Here is a 23,950-nt window from a genome sequence, read left to right on the forward strand (position 1 = left end):
AGACACTGGTCTTCAAGTTTAAACAAGACCCTAACTCCGCAGAGGAAGTGCTGCTTGGTGAGGGAAGCAGGGTGGCCAGGGGTGTCTCAATCGTTACAAGAAAATATACCTTGAAATGTGCAAGGTAAGATTTTGAGACAATGGACACTTTTCTCCCACAAAGCAAAACATAAACTTTGAGCTCCAAATATGCAGGCTTCCAAACACATTAAAAATTAACTAGAAGAAAAAAATTGGGTTGGGTTGGGCCTATTCTCTTTCTCTTTGGGAAGTTTTATTAACCTGAAGTCTCTGAACCCACTTATTCTTTTAAATTAAAATAGCAGATACGCAGGTGTCGGTGGCTCACGCCTGTAATCCTAACTACTCAGGAGGCTGAGATTTGAGAATTGGGGTTTGAAACCATTTCCAATTAACTACCCAAAAAAAAAAACAGAAGTGGAGCTGTGGCTTAAGTGATAGAGCACTATTCTGAGCACAAAAGCTCAGGGACAGTGTTCAGGCCCAGAGTTCAAGCTCCAGAACTAGCAAAAAAACAACAAAAACAACAACACTGTCTAAGAACAAGTAACATTTTATATAAATAAAGAAGATATAGCTATTAAGCTGAAGTGGTTTAGTATTCAATGCAAACACACAGATACCCAAGGCCCATTGTCATACCCGTGACTAAATGCATCAGCATTCTAGATGTCTGGACACAAGAGTTGTTTGGTCTCCTGGACATCATATCACTTCTACATTTGACATTCCTAGGATGTTTCTACAGGTAGAGATTATCCTCACTTTGTTTTTTTGTTTTTGCTTTTGTTTCTTGGTGCCTGCACTGGCACTTGAATTCAAGACCTATGTTCTTGCTTAGCTTTTTCCTGTTCGAGGCTAGTGTTCTATCACTTGACCCACACCTCTATTGGAGATAAAAGTCTCTGATTTGTTTGAAGGGGGTGGTGGCTGCAAACCTTGATCCTCAGAGATCAACCTCTTGACTAGCTAGAATTACAGGCATGAACTGCTGGTATCCATGTTCAAGCCATAAAGAATGGAATGCCTAAAACCAATCTCAGTGAAGGTCACAGAGTCCTGAGGCAGGCCCTACGAGCCAGACCTGCTAACAGACTACACAGAAACTATTAATGGCTCTCCAGGGTCAGCAATCATCAACAGGAAAATTCTTTCTGAGCACTCCATGACTGTTCTGAGTACATTCTCTTTCCAAACCACATTGCAAGAGTGTTCTTACTTTGGTTCCAAGAATGTTCTTTGATGGGGAAAACTTCAACAAGCCTCTTCCTTCATCCAAACTGGTTTGCCCAGAGTCATAGCTCAACAGTAGGAGGAAGTGAAAAGCTGAGAACCAGGATCTAGCAGTAAAGCCAATTTCAAGCAGCATCCAATGATCAGCCTCACACGCTATCCTTACACAGGTGTCAGATTAATCCACACTGTGGGCATAAGTCAGACCTTTGTATACAACCAATAGAATGCTGGAGGTGTTTTCTCAATGACCCCTAAAATTGTTCATTCACCTTTAACATATCATTCAGGATCTAGTCTCAGCTCTAGTTATGCTGAACTAAAACTAGTCAGGGAATGTTCCATGTCCTCTCATGGTTGACTCTTTGTTCCTGCTGTGTCTATCCAGAAAACCGCACCTCTCGTTATCCACTCCACTTGTCCCTCATCTTTTTATTGTTGTTTTTGTTTATTTGTTTTTTTTATGTTCTTACTAGGGCTTGAACTCAGAGCCTGGGCACTGTCCTTTAGCTTTTTTGCTCAAGGATGATGTGCCCATTACCTCTTGAGCCACACCTCCACATCTGGCTTTTTTTAGTAGTCAATTGGAGATGAGAGTCTCTTGGATTTGTCTTGCTGGGCTGGCCTTGAGCCACAATCCTCAAGTCTCAGCCTTCTGAGTAGCTAGGATTCCAAGTATGAGCCACCAGCATCTAGATGTTCCTCAACAACACTTCCTGTGACCACTTACATTTTTATATTTCCATATTATCCCCTTCTACCCCATCATCACAGAACCAAAAAAGTCACACTCCATCTGTTACCCGCATTCCTCATCTAGACTGTAAAACCCAGTAGGACAGATAATGTATCTCTCTTTATCACTGTCATCTCTAGCACCTAGCCCATGGCCCAGGTGTGAATAAGTGATCCAATAAATATCTGCAGTCAACAAACCTTGTACCTTACATTGGAGTAGGCCTACTATAAAACATTGAGGATAGAAAGATCAAGAAGTTAAGTCTTGTTAGGTGCTGGTGGCTCAGACTATACTCTTAGCTACCTACTCAAGAGGCTGAAATATGAGGATTGTAGTTCAAAGCCAGCCTTGGCAGAAAAGTTGATGAGACGATTGTCTCCAATTAGCCAGTAAAAAGCTGTGGCTAGCCTAGAGTGGAAAACAAGAGTACCCTGGCCCAGAGTTCAACCCAGAACCAGCACATACACACACACACACACACACATACACACACGCACGCATGCACACGCACACACACACATGCACACATGCACACACACACAAAGAATTTAGGTCCTCTACTTCTTTACTTCCATATAAATTGTAATCTATTCAGTCATATTGTTCTTCCATGCACAGAGTTTTACAAAACCACAGCTATCCAATGTGTAATATTTGAAAGGCAAGCCTGCTGTTTATTCTAGTTATAACCAGAACAAGGATATCCTTCTCTGTTCTCAGTGATGTTTCTGAAATGTTTAGGCTGACAGGCAGGCTTTCAACTGCTCCTTCATAAGAACAAATAAATGAAACTATTTGGGATGGCCAAAGTCATGTGGGACCTGCTGTCCTAGGCAACAAATCTAAAGCAATGAGATTCTAAAAATCTGATCTAAATAAAATGAGATGTTGAATGTGTGGATTGGGGGGGAGGAGGGAGGGGGGAGGGACGGGGGGAGGAGTGTAGGTTGTCCTTTCCAGAAAAGAACTACAAATAACATATAGACTTCCGTCAGCCAAAAAGAAATGTGGTCCTCTGAGCCTTGACCTCATCCTCCAGAGCTCTTTCTAAATGCCCTGTCCTCCCTTTTTCTCCCTCTCCATATACCCTAGCACCCTGCTCTGCTTCTCAAAGTTGGTCCAGGCACTAATAGCTTCAGCATCACCTTAGAACTTGCTGGAAATGCAAATACCCTGGCTCCACCCCAGAGACACTCAACCAGAAACTCTGGGGGGTGGGGCCTGACCACCTGTGTTTTCTCTAGCCCTCCAGGTGATTTTAATACATGCTCAGCTTTGGCAGCCACTACCTAGTGCTTTATCTTCACCATACTTATGGCCAGCTAAGTTGATTTGTTTATTTAGACATCTTGTTTAGGTCTGGTCCTCCCTCACTGGAGGATTTTGACCTGTATGGAAACTGAGATTTGTGCAGGTTCTTAGAGCTCACTGTACCTTCTAGGTGCAGAAGGTGCCCTGTAAATATTTATCAAATCAACAAGCAAATCTTCCTATATTTGCTTCTTTTTCCCAATTTCCCAGGTGCAGGCCCTGCAAAGATCCCTGAAGGAGTTAAGCCTCCCCCATGAGTCATCAGACCTAGCTCTGTTTATCTGTCAGCATGTGATAAGGCTCCAAGGACAGGAGATGAGGCGGGCTTGGCCCAACTTTTTAATCCCCTTTTCCTAAATCTCAGATGCTGAATGCTTGCTCAGAACTACCCCGGGCTCACCTTCCCAAATTCTAGTGGCCTGACATGCTTCCGTAATGGAGATATCTGAGGCTCACAGGTGAATTCATGATCTACCTGGCACAGGTAGATCAACTCCATAGCCCATCCTTCTTCAGGATTCTCATTTCAAAAAAAAAAAGTATGGATAATGATACGTTTTCCTCAAAGGAGCAAAGAATTTCCAAGGTCATAAGATAGACCTTGACCACTAACCTCAAAGCCCTTTTGAACCTTTGGCCCCTCCCTTACATGGGCCAGCTGCAAGTGTTCACACAAACATCTGGCTGGCAGGGCAAAGAAACAATAGATTTCCAGAAAAGAATCAACTGAGTAGATTTCCAGCTACCAGCTTGCCCTGAGTCCACCATGCCTCTCACTGGCTTTGCCCTGGACCTGCCTGGGAAAGTTAATATTAACCCAGGCCGATGAACTGTGTTGCTGCCTTTCCAGCCTCTGTGGAGGGCTGGATGCTGAGTCACTGCCTACGTGGCAGTGGCAGACACATGTTTCCACAGTGTTCCAGCAGCAGCCGTCTCTGTGACCCCGTGTGTTGACCATCGGGGGCCCCTTCATTCCACAGACAGGAGATGTGGCTGTGTCTCCACAGGCAAATGGAGGGGGAAGGAATTCCAAGCAGCTTAACAACACTGCTCTTCCTGATGGACTCCCTTCCCAACACCACTCACACCAAGTAACAGGCAGGAAAGGTGATTGCCCAAAATAAATAAAGTGCACTGGCACTGACCAGAAACATTTAAAAGCCACCCTGCCACCTGCAGAACCTCCCCCTCTAGCAAGCCCCTGCAGATTACACAGACTGGATTGTATAGCGTGGAGAGGCCCTGGGTCTCTTCATTGCCTCACCCTCCCATCCAAAGTCCTAATTCACCCCTGCCCTGATGTGTTCACCTATGCCAAGCCTGTTCCAAAGCCCCAGGTAAGGATGGGGAAGCCATGCTTGGAAGACCCCCTCCCCACCCACCACCCCTGTGCCTTCCACTGCAATGAAATTTTTTAAAAAAATGATATGCAGCTGGATTGTGGGTACTGGTGTAACAAATGTAACACGTGATTAGAAATACCAGGAGAGAGAGAGAGATGATATAGACCTGAATGGAAGTTCAAGACGCTACCATTGGACCTTCAAAGATGGCAGAGATGAGTTGGTGTGTGTAGGCTAGGGACAGTCACCCTCTTGGCTTTGATCCCTGTGAGAGCACTGGAATCTCAGGAAGGTCAAAGATAGTCACTCTCCACCCATGAGCGAACCAATATGCATACTGAGAGGGGGAAATGCTGGCAGCAGTCAGTGCAGTGAGAGAAGAGAGAATGAGCATAGGGGCTGAAGAGAGGGTTGAGGAAACTGCCTCCAGCCAGAGTCCTGAGATAAAAGTCTTCCATTTGGGGAGCTGGAACTCCCAGCTCCTGTCCCGCTGAAACATGCCCAGATGCCTTTATGCTGTGGGCACTGGCTAATCACCCCTCTGATTCACACCATTATTAAACAGGCAACTTGGGCAAGAAGTAAAATCATCCATGGCAAAACCTCCGGGAAAAACCCGAAGAGCCCTAATCTCTTGCTACCCCAGACACCATCCTTTACCACTAGAGCATATGAAAACTTGCAGCAGAGAGGGTGAGTTCTCTGGACCACATTGGTTGCTCCAGAGAGTAATGATTTCCCACAGTGGTTCACACCCTGCTCATACACCAGAACTAACCCACTGGGCCGTGGCATCCATGGCCAGCTTGTGCCTGGTGCAGGTCAGAGCATGCAGCTGACATCAGACCCGCAGTCTGGCTTAGCCAGGCTTGGGCCCACATCCTGTGGCTCCCGCACATGATCGGGATTGCAACAGTGGGTTAAAGTTCAGAAGCAACCTGGTGGAAACATCCCTACGAAAGGGCCGAGGCTTCACTGGAAGATAACCCCAGCAGGAGAGAAAACATTTTACAATGCCTCTAAGCTGTCCTTCCAGAAGTCTGGCCCCTGAAGGCCCCCTAACCAGTCTTTCTGGTACTGATCCCCAATTACAACTGGATTAACGGAATCTTAATATTTTCTTCCAAAATAAACAATGAGGCTGGTGCTTTATTTTCCAACATGCCGCTTCAACGTGTAGCTTATTTTTAGTAAAATAAACCACTGGCCTTCCAACTGGTGTTTTTAGAGGTAAGCCCAAGGATTTTCTTCTTCCAGATTGCTTATGGACCCAGGGTTGGGGATTCACCAGACAGACCTGGGGGAGAAAATGTTTATTTAATGACTCAACCCTGAGCCCCTGAGTTCTAGCAGGAAGGAAATGGGGGTAGAGGTCTTCTGAGAGGATCTGAGCTTTGTCCTCTAGTCAAAATGTTCAACTGGACCTAGAATCTTTAACTAAAGTTTCCATCCATGAGGGACAGTTGCCAGCTTTAGCTGACTTGAAGTAGGCAGAGGAGGGGCAAGTGCGGCACTCAGGAAAGGTAATAGCTCAGGAAAGGTAATAGAAATACCTTTGTTGTTGGACTCAAGTCATCTCCAGTGTGGTCACACTTTAGATGAAGCCTGACAAGTAGCTGAGATTCTTTTCAGGAGGATGTCAAGAATGGGGCAATCCTTGTGGGCTGTGGGTTTGGAAAGGGATCGTGGGACAAAGGACTTGAGTAGGATTTGAATCAGAATGGAAAACAGCTGTGGTTCCTGAGGACTTCCCGTACCTTCTCCAACTCTTTCTCCTTCCACACACTCCCTTGGGCAATCTCACCCACAGCTTCAACTCCTACCTTAAAACAATGACTCACAAGTCTTTATCTTTAGTCTTCCTCTTTTTCCTCAACTTTAGAGCTCCAAGTTCAAGCCCTGAGGAGGTACCTTCTCTCCTGGACCAACTAGTAACTCAAACTTACATCTTTTTTGTTTTCCACCTTCCTCCCCAACCCCAACCATATATTTCTGCTTTGGTTCCTATCACCCATCCATGTACGCCTACCAAATAGAGACCCTCAAATCAGATAGCCTGGGCTTCCCCTAAATTGCTCCCTCCAGGTGTCCAAACCAGACTGGTTCTACCTTCTAATCACCACACAAGCCAGGCCCTTTTCCCCACCTTTGCACCCATCCCAGCTTAGTCTTTGGTCCTTGTTATTTCTTCTACCATCTACTTGGCTTTCCAGAACTGTGGTTTTCATGTCCTCTGACTCTCCTAGCAGGTCAGTCTTGCTAACACACTGTCTTCTACAGAATCATTCTTTGCTGCTGAATACACCCCAAACCCTCTCTCTCATACACAGCCATAAACAAAGAGACTTGGGCTCTGCCCTGAGGCATTGAGCTTCGGTGTTTGCAGCATTTTAAAATAATGATTTCTAAAGCTTAGCCTGTTCTTAGCAAGACTAATTAGTTGAAAAAGGAAGCCGCCAGATGGTACATATTGCTGATGACCAATCAGTGGGCAGCTCGTAACACACTGAGCTGATTTGGAATGGCTGTGCCCTGGCTCCTGTCTTTGCAGCAATGTACATAATTTGGGCTCTGTTGTCAATTGGCAAGCCCATTGACCTGTCAACCTCCAGTTCAGCAAGTTCCACTCAGGTTTGGACCACTAAATGGGTGATGCTCTCCTCTACCTCTGGGTCTACCCGTGTTGTCATGGTAACTCTGGGATTCTCCATTAGAGGCAATTTTGTCCCTTTGAGGACATTTTTGTGTCTGTGGACACTTTTAAAGAGATATAATCTGGAAGAGGAAGAGTTGCTTGACCCAAGAGGTCAAGGCCCAAGATATTACAAATGCCCTGCAACACATCGATAAAACCCAACACAAAAGATAAACCTGCCACAAAATGTCCACAGGGCTGAGGTTGAACACCTGGCCCTAGTTTCCGCTCAACCGTCCTCCATCTGCTCCCCCAAAGCTCTCTCCCCTCCTCCCCAAAATGCAGAGGTAGCTGCTACATCAGGCCCTGCCTTCTCCTGAAGGAATTTTCATAAGGATGTGACTGAATCGTTCTCAGTCCCTTCCCCCAGCTCCTCCGGGACAAGAGATGTATTTCTTCTCTCCCTTTTCAGGACAGCCCACACTACCATCTCATGACTGACATACAAAGAAAAACAGCACTGAGTGTGATCCGGACAGGAAATGATGTTACAGAGAATGATACTGGAATGAGAATGAAGATACTGGCACAGGCATTGAACATGAAACCACCACTGTGTGCTATGTAACACAGAGAACATTGACTTGTACAGGGAACTGGCTTTTGCTTCCTCTCATACAATAAAACCAATTACTAGTGCCAAGCACACACACACACACACACACACACACACACACACACACACAGGTTGACATTCCCAGAATGTCAAAATTCTACTGATGTTCAAATTCCCAATCGAAAATGACAGAGTATTTGCGCAGTACCTACTCACATCTTCCCATATATGTTAAAGCATCTCTAGGTGACTTGTATTCGATGAGGCTTACTATGAAGTAGATGCCATGCCCTTAGCTATTTTAGTATGCTGCTTAGGGAGTAATGACAAGAAAAACGGACTTATGTATTTTCAGTCCAGCTTCTCCATGTTCCTCTATTTTTTTGTCTGAGGTGGGCTGAATCCACAGATATGAAGCCCATGGATGGGAAAAAACACCTGTGTACATGCTCAGATGTGTGCATCTTTGAAAAAAAGTGATATCATAAAGGCAGGAATGTCAGCCCTCCCCCTCATAGCTAATGTACCCAGATGACATATGGCTAGCTCCAGTCAAATGACAAGGAAGCCAACTGTGAAAACAAACCTACATTACCTCTTGGAGGATGGTACCATAATTGGTGGGAGTGCATGTGAGAGGGAGAGGTCACGTGACGACCCATGATGTCAGAGCAGGGAGGACAGGAGGTGTGTCTGCTTTGCTTCTTATAACAATTTCCTCAAGAGGAATAGTTCAGAAATCCCATGAGAGCTACTTCATTTCCTCCTCAGAGCATGCTCCAAGAACCTTAGAAATTCCCATTAGGCCTCATCTCTTAAAGACCCTAAATACTGTGACACTGAGGGCCATACTTCCAGCACATACATCTTTGGTTTAAAAAAAATCCATAACGGGGCTGGGAAGGTGGCTCAGTGGTAGAGTGCTTGCCTTGCATGCATGAGGCCCTGGCTTCTATTCCTCAGCACCACATAAACAGAAAAAGCCGGAAGTGGTGCTGTGGCTCAAGTGGTAGAGTGCTAGCCTTGAGCTGAAGAGCTGAGGGACAGCGCCCAGACCCAGAGTTCAAGCCCTATGACCACCCCATGACTGGCAAGAAAAAAAAATCCATCTCTAAACTGCAGCAAGTGCCTTCAGGTCTTGCCTGATGGGTTCTAGACACTCTTGTTTGGCTAGAGAAGGATGGAGTTAGGAGCTGGACATTCCTGTGGCTCATCCTAATGGACTCAGTCTCATCTCGTAATTCCAGGCTACCAAGTCCTGGTTTCTCCTAACATCCTCCCATCTCACCCTCAGTGATGACCTTCCATTGTCCACTCTTTGCAAAGTGTGAATGACAAGGCGGCTGCAGCAATGACCGATAAATGAAGAGCATGTGCAGGATTTAGAGGACAAGGCCAGGCCTGCATTCTCAAAGAGGAGTTAAGGTGTGGGCAGCTATCCAGGTGATTCTGATGGAAGTATTTGCTTATCATAGTCTGCCCTTGGTGATGTAGAGGAGAGAGAATTTGGTTCTCAAAGTGTCATCCTGTGGTCACCATTATACATTTATTAGAAATGTAGAAACAGCTGGGTGTCAGTGGCTGATGTCTATAATCCTAGCTACTCAGAAGGCAAACATCTGGGGATCATAGTTTGAAGCCAACCCAAGCAGGAAAGTCCATAAGACTCTTATCTCCAATTAACCACCAGCAAACTGGAAGTGGTGCTGTGGCTCAAGTGGTAGAGTGCTCACCTTGAGCTGAAGAGCTCAGGGACAGCACCCAGGCCCAGAGTTCAAGCCCCACAACTGACCAAAAAAAAAAAAAAAAGAAGAAGAAGAAAAGAAAAGAAAAAAAAGAAAGTTAAAAGACTCTAACCCATAGTGACATTATTAAAGAGCTATACTAGCTCCAATCTTCCTTGTCCATACATGGGAAGAAGAAATCTTATTTTGATGAAGTAACTAGTTAATGTTATTGGTTTTGTTTTTCTGTTACTTGTGACCAAACTGACTTAATGCTCTTTCAGAGTGGAGACATAGGTAGAATGGGATGTAGGTGGATGTAGTGAAAAGTACATTAAGGTCTGAATACCCCACCCTCCAAATTCATGCGTTGAAATTTTAACCACAGTGTAACAATGTTGAGAGGTGGGACCTTAACAGATGATTAATTAAGACAGGAAAGACTGTCATTATCACCAGAATGGATTAGTTACTGCAGAAATGGGTTCTTGATAAAAAGCAAGAGTTTTTGCATTGTACTCATAAATGGATGTGTTGAATTGAAACTCTTTTGTACAACTAATAAAAGATAATTTTTAATTTTGTGTTTCACATGCACACATATGCACACATTGGAGTTTGAACTTAGGGCCAGGGTGTTATCCTTAGCTTCTTTGCTCAAGGCTGGCACTCTACCACTTGAGCCTCAGCTCCACTTCTGGCTTTTGGTGCTTAATTAGAGATGAGAGTCTCTCAGATTTGTCTGCCTGGTCTGGCTTCAAACTGTGATCCTCAGATCTCAGCCTCCTGAGTAACTAGAATTATAGTCATGAACCAGCGGAAGTTACCACATTTTAAATCACTACAAGAAAACAATAGAAGGTAAAATTAGAATTAGTACTTTTAACCTTGTTCCTTCTATAAATTTAGTAAATTTTATATAACAAAATATTAATATCAAATCCATATGTAGTTTTTGTAAGAAAAAGAGAATAAGAAGCTGAGAAACATTTCTAAATACTTTTTTTGTCTTTATTGTTTCTTTCTTTGTAGTGCTGGATATAGAGCCCAGGGTAGGTAAGTTCTACCAACAGCCTGTCCCTAAAACACATTTTTAAAGGATGCAAGGCACAGCTAGACACTGGTGACTTATGCTTATAATCCTACCTACTCAAGAGTTTGAGATCTGAAGATCATGGTTCAAAGCTAGCACAGGCAGACAAGTCCAAGAGACTTTTGTCTCCAAATTAACTAGGAAAAGAAAGTGAAGCTACAGTTTAAATGGTAATGCATTAGCCAAGAAAGAGTATAAGGCCCTGAGTTCAAGCCCCAGTACCATCACAAAAAAAAGAAAAATAATTTTAAAATTAAGATATAAGACACAAAAAGACAGCATAAGCCAGAGCCACAAAAGATGAATAAATTAGATGATAAGATTCTAGAAATAAACTGGGTGCTGGTGGATCTTACCTCAAATCCTAGCTACTTAGGAGACTGGGGTCTGAAGATCATGGTTTAAAGCCAGCCCAGGCAGGAAAGGCTGAGACACTAATCTCTAATTAGCTTCCTAAAACCAGAAACGGAGCTGTGGCTCAAGGTGATGAAGTGCTAGCCTTGAGCACAAAAGCTCAAGAACAGCATCCAGGCCCTGAGTTCAAGTACTACAACTGATTTTTTGTTGTTGTTGTTGTTGTTTTTGGGTCTGGACGTGGGGCCTGAACTCTGGGCCTGGGCGCTGTCCTTCAGCTCTTCAGCTCAAGGCTAGTGCTCTAGCACTTGAGCCACAGCGCCACTCCGGCTTTTTTCTTTTTGCTTATGTGGTGCTGAGGAATCGAACCCAGGGCCTCAGGCATAGCAAGGCAAGCACTCTACCACTGAGCCATCTTCCCAGCCCCACAACTGATTTTTTTTTTTAATTAACAAGCTGGGTACCGGTAGCTCACGCCTGTAATCCTAGCTACTCAGGAGGCTGAGATCTGAGGATCTTGGTTCAAAGCCAGCCCAGGCAGGAATGTCCGTGAAACTCTTATCTCCAATAAGCCACCAGAAAACCGGAAGTGGCACTGTAGCTCAAGTGGTAGAGCACTAGCCTTGAGCTAAAGAGCTGAGGGACAGCATTCAGGCCCATAGTTCAGGCCCACAACAGACAAAAAAAAAAAAAAAAAAGAGTTCAAGCTCCACAACCAACAACAACAACAACAAAATTTATGTATGCATATAAGTATTAACATATATATGATAACACGTCTCAAAAATGAATAAAAATTATAACAGAAATGCAATAAACAGTATCTTAAGGGAAGTATAAAATAGACATTTTAAAGAAAAATAAGAAAAAAATGAGATTATGAAAGCAAGTGGCAAAGATCTGACACTGACAAGAACCCCTGAATTAAAAATTTAAAAAGCAAGCCGGGCGCTGGTGGCTCACGCCTGTAATCCTAGCTACTCAGGAGGCTGAGATCTGAGGATCGCGGTTCAAAGCCAGCCCGGGCAGGAGAGACCGTGAGACTCCTATCTCCAATAAACCACCAGAAAACCCGAAGTGGCGCTGTAGTTCAAGTGGTAGAGCGCTTGCCTTGAGCTGAAGAGCTGAAGGACAGCGCCCAGGCCCAGAGTTCAAGCCCCACGACCGACAAAAAAAAAAAAAAATTTAAAAGCGCTCAGTGGTAGAGCGCTTGCCTTGAGCTGAAGAGCTGAAGGACAGCGCCCAGGCCCAGAGTTCAAGCCCCACGACCGACAAAAAAAAAAAAAAATTTAAAAGCGCTCAGTGGTAGAGCGCTTGCCTTGCATGCCTGAGGCCCTGGGTTCCATTCCTCAGCACCACATAATGGCTCAAGTGGTAGAGTACTAGCCTTGAGCTGAAGAGCAGAGGGACAGTGCCCAGGCCCAGAGTTCAGGCCCCAATACCAGACCCCCTCCAAAAAAAAAAATGGTGTATAAAAATTTTAAAAGCAGATAAGTATTAAAACGCATACAATAGTTCATCAACTTTCCTAGGAAAAGAAAAATGAGTTAAAAGTATGTATTGAAAGAACATGAGATAGACCTAAAAATGCCAGCCCAGGATGGCAAATTCTAAAATATAAAAGCTTACTAGTATTTAAAAAGTATTTAAACCCCTTGCAGAGCTAGACAAAAAGAAAACAGCAACAATCAGGTAGAGACTTACAAGAAAAGAAAATTAAGGACTGGGAAGGTGGCTCAGGGTAGAGCTCTTGCCTTGCATGCTTGAGGCTCTGGGTTCGATTCTTGAGGCCCTGGGTTCGATTCACATAAGCAGAAAAAAAAAGCCGGAAGTGGCACTGTGGCTCAAGTGGTAGAGTGCTAGCCTTGAGCTGAAGAACTGAGGGACAGCGCCCAGGCCCAGAGTTCAGGCCCCACGACCAGACCCAAAAAAACAAAAAAGAAAGAAAGAAAGAAAAGAAAAGAAAATTAAGCTACAATCAAACTTCTTGACAGCAAGACTTTATACCAAAAGAAAATAGAGAACTATGATAGGGTTCTTAGGAAAGAAAACATGATCTAAGGGTTTTCCTAACTTATTGTAAAGCATAAAGGGCATAAACCTTTGGGCTTTCTTTTTTTTTTCTTTTAGCGCCAGTACTGAGGCCTGAACTAAGGACCTGGGCATTGTTCTTGAGCTTTTTTTACTCACAGCTAGTGCTCTAGCACTTGAGCCACAGATCTTACTTTCAATTTCTTGATGGTATTGGAGATAAGAGTCTCACAGACTTTTCTTCCCAGGCTGGATTTAAACCTCCATTCTCAGATCTCAGCCTCCTGAGTGAGCTACAAGACTAACATAAAAAAAAATTAAAAATAGGGGCTGGGAAGGTGGCTCAGTGGTAGAGCGCTTGCCTTGCATGCTCAAGGCCCTGGGTTCGATTCTTCAGCACCACATAAGCAAAAAGAAAAAAGCCGGAAGTGGTGCTGTGGCTCAGGTGGTAGAGCACTAGCCATGAGCTGAAGAGCTGAGGGACAGGGCCCAGGCCCAGAGTTCAGGCCCCACGACCGGACCCAAAAAATAAATAAATAAAATAAAAAAGACAGAACAAGTTGAACTTCCAAAAATGATAACTTCAACTGGCTGAAAATCATCTGCTATATTTGAATTCATATAGTTGTGCTAATTTTTTTAATTAATTGGTCATCTTTCAAAGATGACAGGGAATAGAATCCCAATATTTAAAAACAGCAACTGAAAAGAAAGAACCAAACACTTACCCATTTCGGTTGTTACCTGAACAACATATAACCAAAAAGTAGAGGAAGGGAAAAGTATCTTTATTAAATGATCCCAACTAAAAATATTTAAAGAAATGATATAGGACTGGAGATGTGGCTCAAGTGGTAAAGCAACTAACTGCATTGCAAGTGATAAGGCTATGAGTTCAAACCCCAATACCATCAAAAGGAAAATAAAGCATAAAAAAGAAGAAAGGATACAACTATAACATCACCATTTTTGCCACTCTCCATGAATTAATATTTCTAGGCAACAACCCATAACTGCTATCATCACAAAAACAGACAACTAGGGATATAGCACAGTGATAGAGCATGTGCTTAACATGCATAGAGCCTTGGGTTCAATCTGCAACACCAAAATAAACAAAAAATAATGATAAAATAATATAAAGTCAACTAGACATGATATGCCTCCTGATGTAAGATTTCCTAAAGTTGGGTGCCAGTGGATCACTTCTATAGTCCTAGATACTCAGAGGATCAAAAAGGTCCCTGAGACTCCATCTCCAATTAACCATCAAAAAGCCAGGCTGGAGGTATGACTCAAGTGGTAGAGTGCCAGTCTTGATGATGTACAAACCCCAAAAGAAGGAGAAGCAAATACAAACCCCAGAAGCAGGAGAATGAGGAGGAAGAGGAAGAAGAAAAGACAATGACTTCCCAGAGGATGTGTACATGTCATAACGCATCACAAAGCATGAATGACTCAATTCTCTCCCTGTTCTGATGCTAAATGTGACTGATCACTTGGTTAAGCTGGTGCATGCCTGAGACTTGGATTTGGAAGAGATTGTGGAAAGAAAGTTAAATAAAAAAAAAAAAAGGAGGAAGTCACCCGGATCTGCTTTGGCATGGTGGCAGAGAACAAGGAAGAGAGTGATCTGACTTTCAGGGCAATTTGGCAGAGGCTGTAGCAGCCTTGTGCCCAGCCTTGGCAGCAGCTTTCTACCAAGCAGTCCAGCAATACAATGGATGTAATTCACTCATGGTTTCCAAGTGCAAAGCTCTCCTGGAAATTCTCAGCAATACCTAATTGCCAATAGTAGAGATTTCTTTTCTTTCCTAGAAAGGAGTCTGTTCGTAACAAAGGGATCCTAACTGATCAAAAACATTGACAACTCTGTGTGTGTGTGTGTGTGTGTGTGTTTGTGTGTTGTATCTGTGTCTGTGTCTGTGTGCATGCATATCCACACTTAGGTTAGTTACACCAGAACATTCTTGATGTCTCCAAAATCATCTTAAAAACCTGGGTTGGCTGACAAAAAGGGGTTGTTTACTTTCATCATTGTTCACCTCTGAAAGCCTTGAAGAAAGCAAACAGAAGCTTGGCTCCCAGAGAACTTTTTGTGTTTAACTATTGTTGAGAGTATATATACAGTAATCTTTGATTTTATATAAGCATGACAAAAATTGACGATAGCTAGGCTTTCTGAGAAAATCTTCATGAGCCATTTATTCTGGAAGCAATCAAACAATACTCAAGCTTGTGTTGATTCAGCATTCAGTCCCCATTTTATGTGCCATACTTTTTGAGACTTCCTACAGGTTATTTCGCATGTAAATCTTAGTATATGTAGTTGTATTTGAAAATGTGCCTATGTGAGTATTAAGACTTGATTTGCAACTTAATTTTTTTTGGTGTTATAGCCAGAGCCCCACAAATTTGTTTTGCTAATAGTAGAATAAATAATCCATTTAACTATGTAATAGAGTAGCAACATTTATTTTAATTCTCTCTCCTTCGATTGTTATTCAGAATAAAAAGAATGCTGTGGCAAAACATAAGGTATTTGTTGCCTTTGCCAAGAGGAGAATTCTCTTTTCAGGTTCATGTTTGGTTTGATCACATGACTTGTCGTGGCCAATGAAAGATGAGGAGAAGTAAGGCTGGCTCTTCACTTCAGTCTCTGAAAACCACTTTAGAATTTGCTCAACTCTTTCCTCCTCCTCCTCCTGGATCTGGTGTTCCAGATAGCGACTTTTCAGTCAGCCTGAATCGCAAAGGAAGATGAGGTGGAGCTGAGTCACAATGGAAACAGAGCGCAAAGTTGTGAGAAATAAGATGAGAGAGACACCACTGAGAAGTGGAACCTCTTTCCATCATGTAACCTAGCCAGTCCTGACTGATAGGTTTATTCATTGCTTATTACCAACCATTGCTATCATTTCTTAAGCACGGGTTGTAAACCATGCACTTAATTTCTCAGAACTCTTTGTGAGGTCCATATTCATTTCCCCACTCTACAAATGAGGAGACTGGTGCTGGAGAGGTAAAAGAACCAGACCTCCAACTAGAACCAGCCTTGCGATGCCTGAGTCTATTTACTGCTTGAAGCTACTGTTCTTAAAACTGTGATGAAACTGAAAAACTCTCCTCAGACACAGACTATTTCCTGTGTAGCCTCCCCTCCCTGAGCACACACTAACTCAACTTATTAACAATAGATTGATTGACTGCTGCCGGATGTCTGGATAAGTGAATGACTAGTTAAATGTGTGTGTGCCAGTACTGAGGCTTGAACTCAGGGCCTTATGATCCCATTCTCTTTCTTGCTCATGGATGGCACTCTACCATTTCTTTTTTTTTGGGGGGGGGCCCTGAACTCTGGGCCTGGGCACTGTCCCTCAGCTCTTCAGCTCAAGGCTAGAGCTCTACCACTTGAGCCACAGCGCCACTTCCGGCTTTTTTGTTCTGCTTATGTGGTGCTGAGGAATTGAACCTAGGGCTTCATGCATGCAAGGCAGGCGCTCTACCACTAAGCCACCTTCCCAGCCCTGGCACTCTACCATTTCAACCATGCCTCTACTCCAGCATTTTACTGGTTAATTGGAGATGGACTATCCTGGACTTTTCTGCCTCTGCTGGTTTCAAACCTTGGTTCTTCTATGCTCTTCTTCCTGAATAACAAGGATTAAAGGTGTAAGCCAGACTTGGCATTTAAAGTACCGTCAAAACAACAGAGAAAAGCTTTCACTAGATTTCAGCACCCTGATTTCTATTCTTTTCCTTTGTTTTCTTTTTTTTTAATTATCTTTAAGTAGTAGTACAACAAAGCAGTTGAGGAATACAACACATCTTGATCAATGTCACCCCTTTCATCCTCCCCTCCCCAGCCCTTCTCTCATTCATAATTTTGTAGGAAATACTCTGGAGTTTTGTCTGCATCCCCCATCATCTCCTCTTCATTTGCTCACCCCTTTTCCTTTGACCCCACCTTACCCCTTTTGAGTACCCACTTCCTAGTGTTTTATTTTGCTGAACTTTGATTTTGCCTTTCGAAGGAATTAGACTATTTGAGATCTCCCTTGAATCTACCCTGTTTCAGTTAATACATTTGTATACACTTGAACACCACCAATATGCTCATCCTGGGTCTTGAACTCAAGGCCTGGAGGATGTCCCTGAGCTTTTATGATCAAGGCTAGACTCTACCACTTGAGCCATAGCTCCACTTCTGGCTTTGTGGTGGTTAAGTGGAGATGAGAGTCTCCAATGTGGCTCAAGTGGTAGAGCACTCACCTTTAGTACAAAGAAGCTGAGAGGCAGCACCCAAGCCCTGAGTTCAAGCCCCACAATGAACCAAAAATAAAAAAAATAGGCTTTTCTTGTTGGGGTGGGCTTAGTGGTAGAGTACTTGAAGCCCTGGGTTCAATTCCTCAGTACCACATAAACAGAAAAGGCTGGAAGTGGCACTGTGGCTCAAGTGATAGAGTGCTAGCCTTGAGCAAAAGAAGCTCAGGAACAGTGCCCAGGCCCTGAGGTTAAGCCCCAGGACTGGCAAAAAAAAAAAGTCTCAGGGACTTTCCTTCCTTCACAGTCCTGAACTGTGATCCTCAGACCTCACCTTCTGAATAGCTAGGATTTCAGGCATAAGCCATCAGCACCTAGCTAAATTTCTATTCTTTGTGAGTTACCAAACTTATAAATGATAGTTACATATTTAATTATAACAGTGCCAAAAAACTAGAATCATGGAAATAAAACAATAATATATTGAAATGGTCAAGTATGGGCTACATCTAGAGAAAAAAGTAGGTGAGTTTAGAAGTCAAGAAAGATCTAATCAGGAAACTGTAATCCTTTGTGTCACTGCTCTTGAAGATAAAACAATGTTTCAGTTACTAAAATGTGCCTTTTGTAAAATATATAATACAGATTGATCTTTCTTGTTAAAATTTCCTGATTTAACCAAGGCAGGGGTGGGAGGAGGGGTGGGGATGGACTTCATAATGAGGCCAGGTTCTGGTTGCTCACACCTGTAACCCTAGCTACTCAGGATGCTGAGATCTAGCATGATCTGAAGCCAGCTTAGACCAGAAAGTCCGTGAGCTCTTATCTCTTATTAATCACAAAAAAAACAAACAAGAAGTGGTTGTTTAAGTGGTAGAGAACCACCCTTGAGCAAAAAAATTCAGGGGCAGCACCAAGGCCCTGAGTTTAAGCACTAGTACTGTACACACACATGTACATGCGTGTACACACACATCAAAAAACAAAAACCCCTTTACCCTAAAGTGTTGTCAAATTATGAAAGACTAAATTGGAGACAATTAGAGGTCACTTCTCTTTTCTTTTCTTTTTTTTTCCTCAGTTGTGGGAGCTTAAACTCTGGAGCCTGTCCTTGAGCTCTTCAGCTCAAGGGTGGCGCTCTACCACTTGAGCCACAGCTCCACTTCCACTTTTCTGATGGTAAATTGAAGATAAGAGTCTCACAGACTTTCCTGCCCAGGCTGGCTTTGAACCAAGATCCTCAGATCTCAGCCTTCAGAGTAGCTGGAATTACAGGTGTGAGCCACTGGCACCACCCAACTAAATAGTTATCTCTAATGCTCCCAGCAACCCATCAAGGTTGGATGTTTAAGAGGATTATGTAACTTGCCCAAGGTCACACAACTAGCAAGTAACAAACACAATTGAAATCCTAGTCTGTCTGACCCACAAGTTCAGGGTCTGTCCACTGGATGAGGAGCTGGCAAGCTGCCCTGTGGATTAAAACCCACCACCTTCATTTTCAAACTGCCTGTGAGCCAAGAATGTGTTTTAGATTTTAAAATGATTGCAAAAGATAAAAATAGTTATTGACTTGTAAGTTATGTGAATTGACCATTTCTCTCTCTTTTCTTTTTTTCTGAATTTCAAATGTCTGTAAATAAAGCTTTATTGGAATGTAGCCCCTCTGTTTCCTGTTTGTTTACGTTTAGGCTGCAATGGTAGCAATAGAAACTGTAGGCTGGAGTATCTAGTATGTTTTCCACCAGCAGAGCAAGCTAATCAAGAGTTCAAACCCCCACTAGCAGCAAGCAAGCAAGCAAGCAGACCTTCTGAAGTACCAGGAGAGCTGCCGAAGAGGATTGAAAATTGGATGAAGAACCACAGACTTTAAGTGATCGAGTCATAGAAGTTGTCCATAGGAAATACCTTGGTGACCGAAGGAATCTGAACACGTGGCTGGTGGCCTTGTTTCTGATGCAAATCCACTGGGTCACTTCCTGTGATAAGTTGTGATGTCCTATTCTATAAGGTCAAGGCGGTGATAAGCTGTCTGGGCCACACCCATGTCCCCAGTGAACCAACTTCGCCTCAGAAAGGGTATATAACCAAGCCACATGTGGGAACCAATATAAGAACCCAGATAGTCTTTTTGCCTGATGCTGTGGCCACTAAACAGACACCTCCCTGAGGCCCCAAGCCCAGACTTCCAATACTAACTACAGGCTTTCACTTTAACCTTCCCTCCAAAGCCCTGACCCACCTAAAGATCAGCAAGTCACACCATAATCTTTTTAGAAGGTCTGGTGGCTGAACAGCCTGTAATTTCCTTGACTAGCATCACTCTTGCCCACAAAGCACAAAAGGGCTCTGGGAGGGACCATTATTGGTATTTTGGTATCTTGGATTTGCTCATCTGAGCTGATGGGTTTTCCACGGCCACAGTTCACGGGAGGTTGTCTGGACATTGTGAGTGGAGGCTGAGTGTGTGCGGTCTTAAAGGTCTGGGTGAGGTCAGATGCAGCCAGCCAATTCAGTTTCTCCCCACCCCCTGCCCAGCCAGGATTGCCAACAGGGATTCCTCTAAAGCTTTTACCAAGTCTCTTTCCTTCATCTTTGTTCTGCCATGAACCAATCACACACAACATAAGGAGCCCTTATTCTTTCTGTCTCTGAGGACAGTCTGAAAACGGTTAGCAGCGATTGCTGGTTAGCATTGGCCACAGGGAGGGAAAGGTAAGATATTAATGTCACTTTTTTAAAAATGGAGGATAATAATAAACTCTTATTTGCAGGGTCAAACACCACAATATGTACCTATCCCTAAAGCCTGTTTGCAAAATAGGCTATAACTGCTCTAAATAGACTGTCTCAGGCGGGTTAATAAATAATAAGCCTTCTGCCTTTAAAATTAACAACTAAAAATAAGTGTGCTATGAGCGTAGCCCATGTGGGCTGACCAGAGCCACAGGATGTGTTCATAACTCAGGTCTTATTCCCAGTGGCACCCCCAGCACAGAGGGAAGCAAAGCTCCATGTGGAGTACAATGACCAGAAGAAAATCTGCCAAGTATCCCCTGCCAGGACAATTCCAAATTGTAGACCTACAAAGAATGTTTGGATCCCTTGACCTCCAGCTTGCTAGTCCTCACATAGCAATAAGTGGTTCAAGGTCCCACAAAGGAGAATTAGGAGATGGCTATAGGAGTTGGCAGAGGATGCTGGCCTTTAACCCAGGAGGCCTGAGTTTCCACCTCAGCTCTGTGTGACCTGGGATGCAATACTAAATCACATAGGCATACTAGAGGTAAAATCTACATCGTGGGATTACTGTAGAGATGGGGTGACAAAGCCCCTAACAAATGTGAAAGAACTTTAGATGCCTCGTGTGTGTGTGTGTGTGTGTGTGTGTGTGTGTGTGTGTGTGTGTGTGTGTGTGTGTCTGTGTGTGTCTGTGTCTGTGTGACTGTGTGTCTGTGTCTGTGTCAATACTGGGGCTTGAACTCAGGGCTTGGGGCCCTGAGCCTTAGCTTCTTCATTCAAGTCTGGCTCTCTACCACTTCAGCCACAGCTCCATATCTGGCTTTTTTGCCAGTTCAGTAAAGGTGAGAGTCTTTCGGCCTTTCCTGATAGGGCTGGCTTTGAATTGAAATCCTCAGATCTCAGCCTCCTAAGTAGATAGGATTATAGGTGTGAACCACTAGCACTCGACCTAAATGTTAATGTGTTTAAGTGATAGTCGCAATGACTATAAATAAAAAAGCAACAGGCTGGGAAGGTGGCTCAGTGGTAGAGCGCTTGCCTTGCATGCATGAGGCCCTGGGTTTGATTCCTCAGCACCACATAAGCAAAAGGAAAAAAGCCGGAAGTGGCGCTGTGGCTCAAGTGGTAGAGTGCTAGCCTTGAGCTGAAGAGCTGAGGGACAGTGCCCCGGCCCAGAGTTCAAGCTCCACAACCGGACCCAAAAAAAAAAAAAAAAAACAATAAAAAAGCAAGTTGTTTTCCAATTTGATAAACATAAACATATCCACCTTTGAAAAACAAGTGCGTGTTCCTGGAATCATCATCATCATCATCCTGAACCAGGGGTGGGGAACCTCTTCTCTGCTAAGAGTTATTTGGGTATTTACAACACCATTTGTGAACCATACAAAATTATCAATACAAACAGACAGGCCCTGAGAAACCAATGAAAAGCATTTGTCTGTCATGCCTATAATGTACTAAAAGATTTACTGGGACTGAAAGGCCCTCAAGCCAGGTCTTTCTCTACCAGAGACTTTTCCCGGTAATCAGGTGCTTTTAATGGACATTTGAACTGGTTCTCACTGAGGAAAACAATGGGAACCAAAGCTTCAAGGAACCAGGTGATGTCCCCAAAGTCACCAACTTGAAGAATGGTAGGGTTGTCAAATGTTACCCATTGACCATGTGACATCATAAGTGGTTACCCACTGTTAACAAACTCATAAAGACCTAAGACCCTTGCTAGGTTTATTTATAGTATCACTGGGAAGGCACCCAAAGGAGAGCTAAGCAGTCAGGGTATAAATTGGCCTCCCCTTACTACACAGCATGGACCTCACATAGTCACCAAGCTATGGGGAAGAGGTGGTCACACTTCTTATTATCAGAGGGGACGAAAGTGAGGCTGGACCAGATACATGATGCTCCAATCTCCCTCATAGCCATTTTCACATCTTATAACCCAGTGCAATCACAGAAAAGCATGTAAACCCTCAGATCTTGTCAGGTCTTTATCCCAAATACGAATGAGACCTGAACATAGAAGAAATAATTCTATCATTGGAGGAAGAGAAATGTTTTAGGTACCAAATCTCTAATAGAATCTGGGGGTGGTGAGGAAGTAGAGCAAGTATCCAGATATTGGTATGGTACCAAGAATATTCATGTATGAAACTATTGTACTGAATTTATAAATTTGGCTTGTATTAGAATATCTAAAAAAGCCACAAGGACACAAAAGAAGATCCTGTGTGCCTGTTTACTTGTGGTGAGAGTTCAGGTAGGTTTATAAAAGCATAATGCATTAAGCACATCAAAATATTCATAGTCAGTCAGGCATTGGTGCCTCACATATCTCTAATCCTAGCTACTCAGAAGGCTGAGAGCTGAGGATCAGAGTTCAAAGACAGCTCAGGCAGGAAAGTCTGTGAGCCTCTTATCTCCAATTAGCCATCCAAAAAAGCCAGAAGTGGAGCTGTGGCTCAAGTGGTAAAGCACCAGACTTGAGAAAAAAAAAAGCTAAGAGACAAAAAAAAATCATAGCCACTTAAGCAATAACTCCCTTTCTTTCTTTCTTTCTAAGAATCATTACCAGAAAACCAGACATACCTTTGTAAAGATGTTCCTCTCTTACAAGTGTAAAGAGTTAACCATAAATATCAGGCATCGTTGCTAGAAGAAAATGTGGACACCTGTTAACAGTGACAGCTTCGGGATTATAAGAGAACATTGTGGCTTCTTTTTCTTTCCACATTGTACTTATTTCCAAAGTTATTTATAAAGAAAAACAACTCAAATATACATCCGCAGGGATAAACAAAATGCAATGTGTATGCACAATGAAATATTCTTCAACCTTTAAAATGAAAGAAATTTCTCATGTGTACTACAATGTGGATAAGCCAGAGACAATACACTGACTGAAATGAGCTAATCACAAGATGATAAAGAGTTAGGATCTTAGAAAATACAATAATGATTGCTAAGGGTTGGAAGACAAGAAAATGGAAAGCTATAATTTAATGGATACAGAGTTTCAGTTTGAGAAAATAAAAGCTTCCTGGAGAGGAGGCCCTGAGTTCAAACTCTCACAAAATTCAAACTGGCTAGGCATAGTGACACAGGTCTGTGTTCCCAGATAATTGAGAGGTGGAGCTAGGAGAATCTCTGTCCAAGGCTGAATCTGGGTAAAGCTCATGTGAGGTTCTATGTGAAAAATAAACCAAAAATAAAAGGATGGAGATGTGGCTCAAGTGGTAGAGACCTTGCCTAGCAAGTTCAAGGCCATGAGTTCAACACTCAATATTATAAAAAGTCAATACGGTAATCCTTCTATTTTGTATATTTTAACAAAATGAAAGATAATTACAGGGAAAATATTGATAGGAGCTTATTTTACTCTGATGCGCAAAAGCAATAATAAAGTAAAATTGAGGACCTGGCTGGATTTGACTGAATGTTTTTCCCTCCACCTCTAGCCCCCCCATACCTGATCCCCTGTGTACCTGCTCAGGTCTGCACCGCCCTGACAAAGGGTCTAAACCAGAGCTCAGAAAGCTCTCCAAACTCAAATGCAAGTTCATGGACAGGTTCTTCTTTAGGTAGGGAAAATTAAGCCTAAAATTGTTTCATTTTAGGAAATTGCTTTTGTTATATACTGTCTCCCCACCCCCCAAGGAATTTTAGATTTAAGTTCAGTGATTTAAGGTACAATATCTATTTGTTTAGACCTTACCTCATAATTTCTTCTTCTTTTTTTTTTTTTTTTGGTCCAGTCGTGGGGCCTGAACTCTGGGCCTGGGCACTGTCCCTCAGCTCTTCAGCTCAAGGCTAGCGCTCTACCACCTGAGCCACACCACCAT

Source organism: Dipodomys ordii, unplaced genomic scaffold (assembly GCF_000151885.1).
Source record: "Dipodomys ordii isolate 6190 unplaced genomic scaffold, Dord_2.0 Scaffold32, whole genome shotgun sequence".
Classification (NCBI taxonomy): domain Eukaryota; kingdom Metazoa; phylum Chordata; class Mammalia; order Rodentia; family Heteromyidae; genus Dipodomys; species Dipodomys ordii.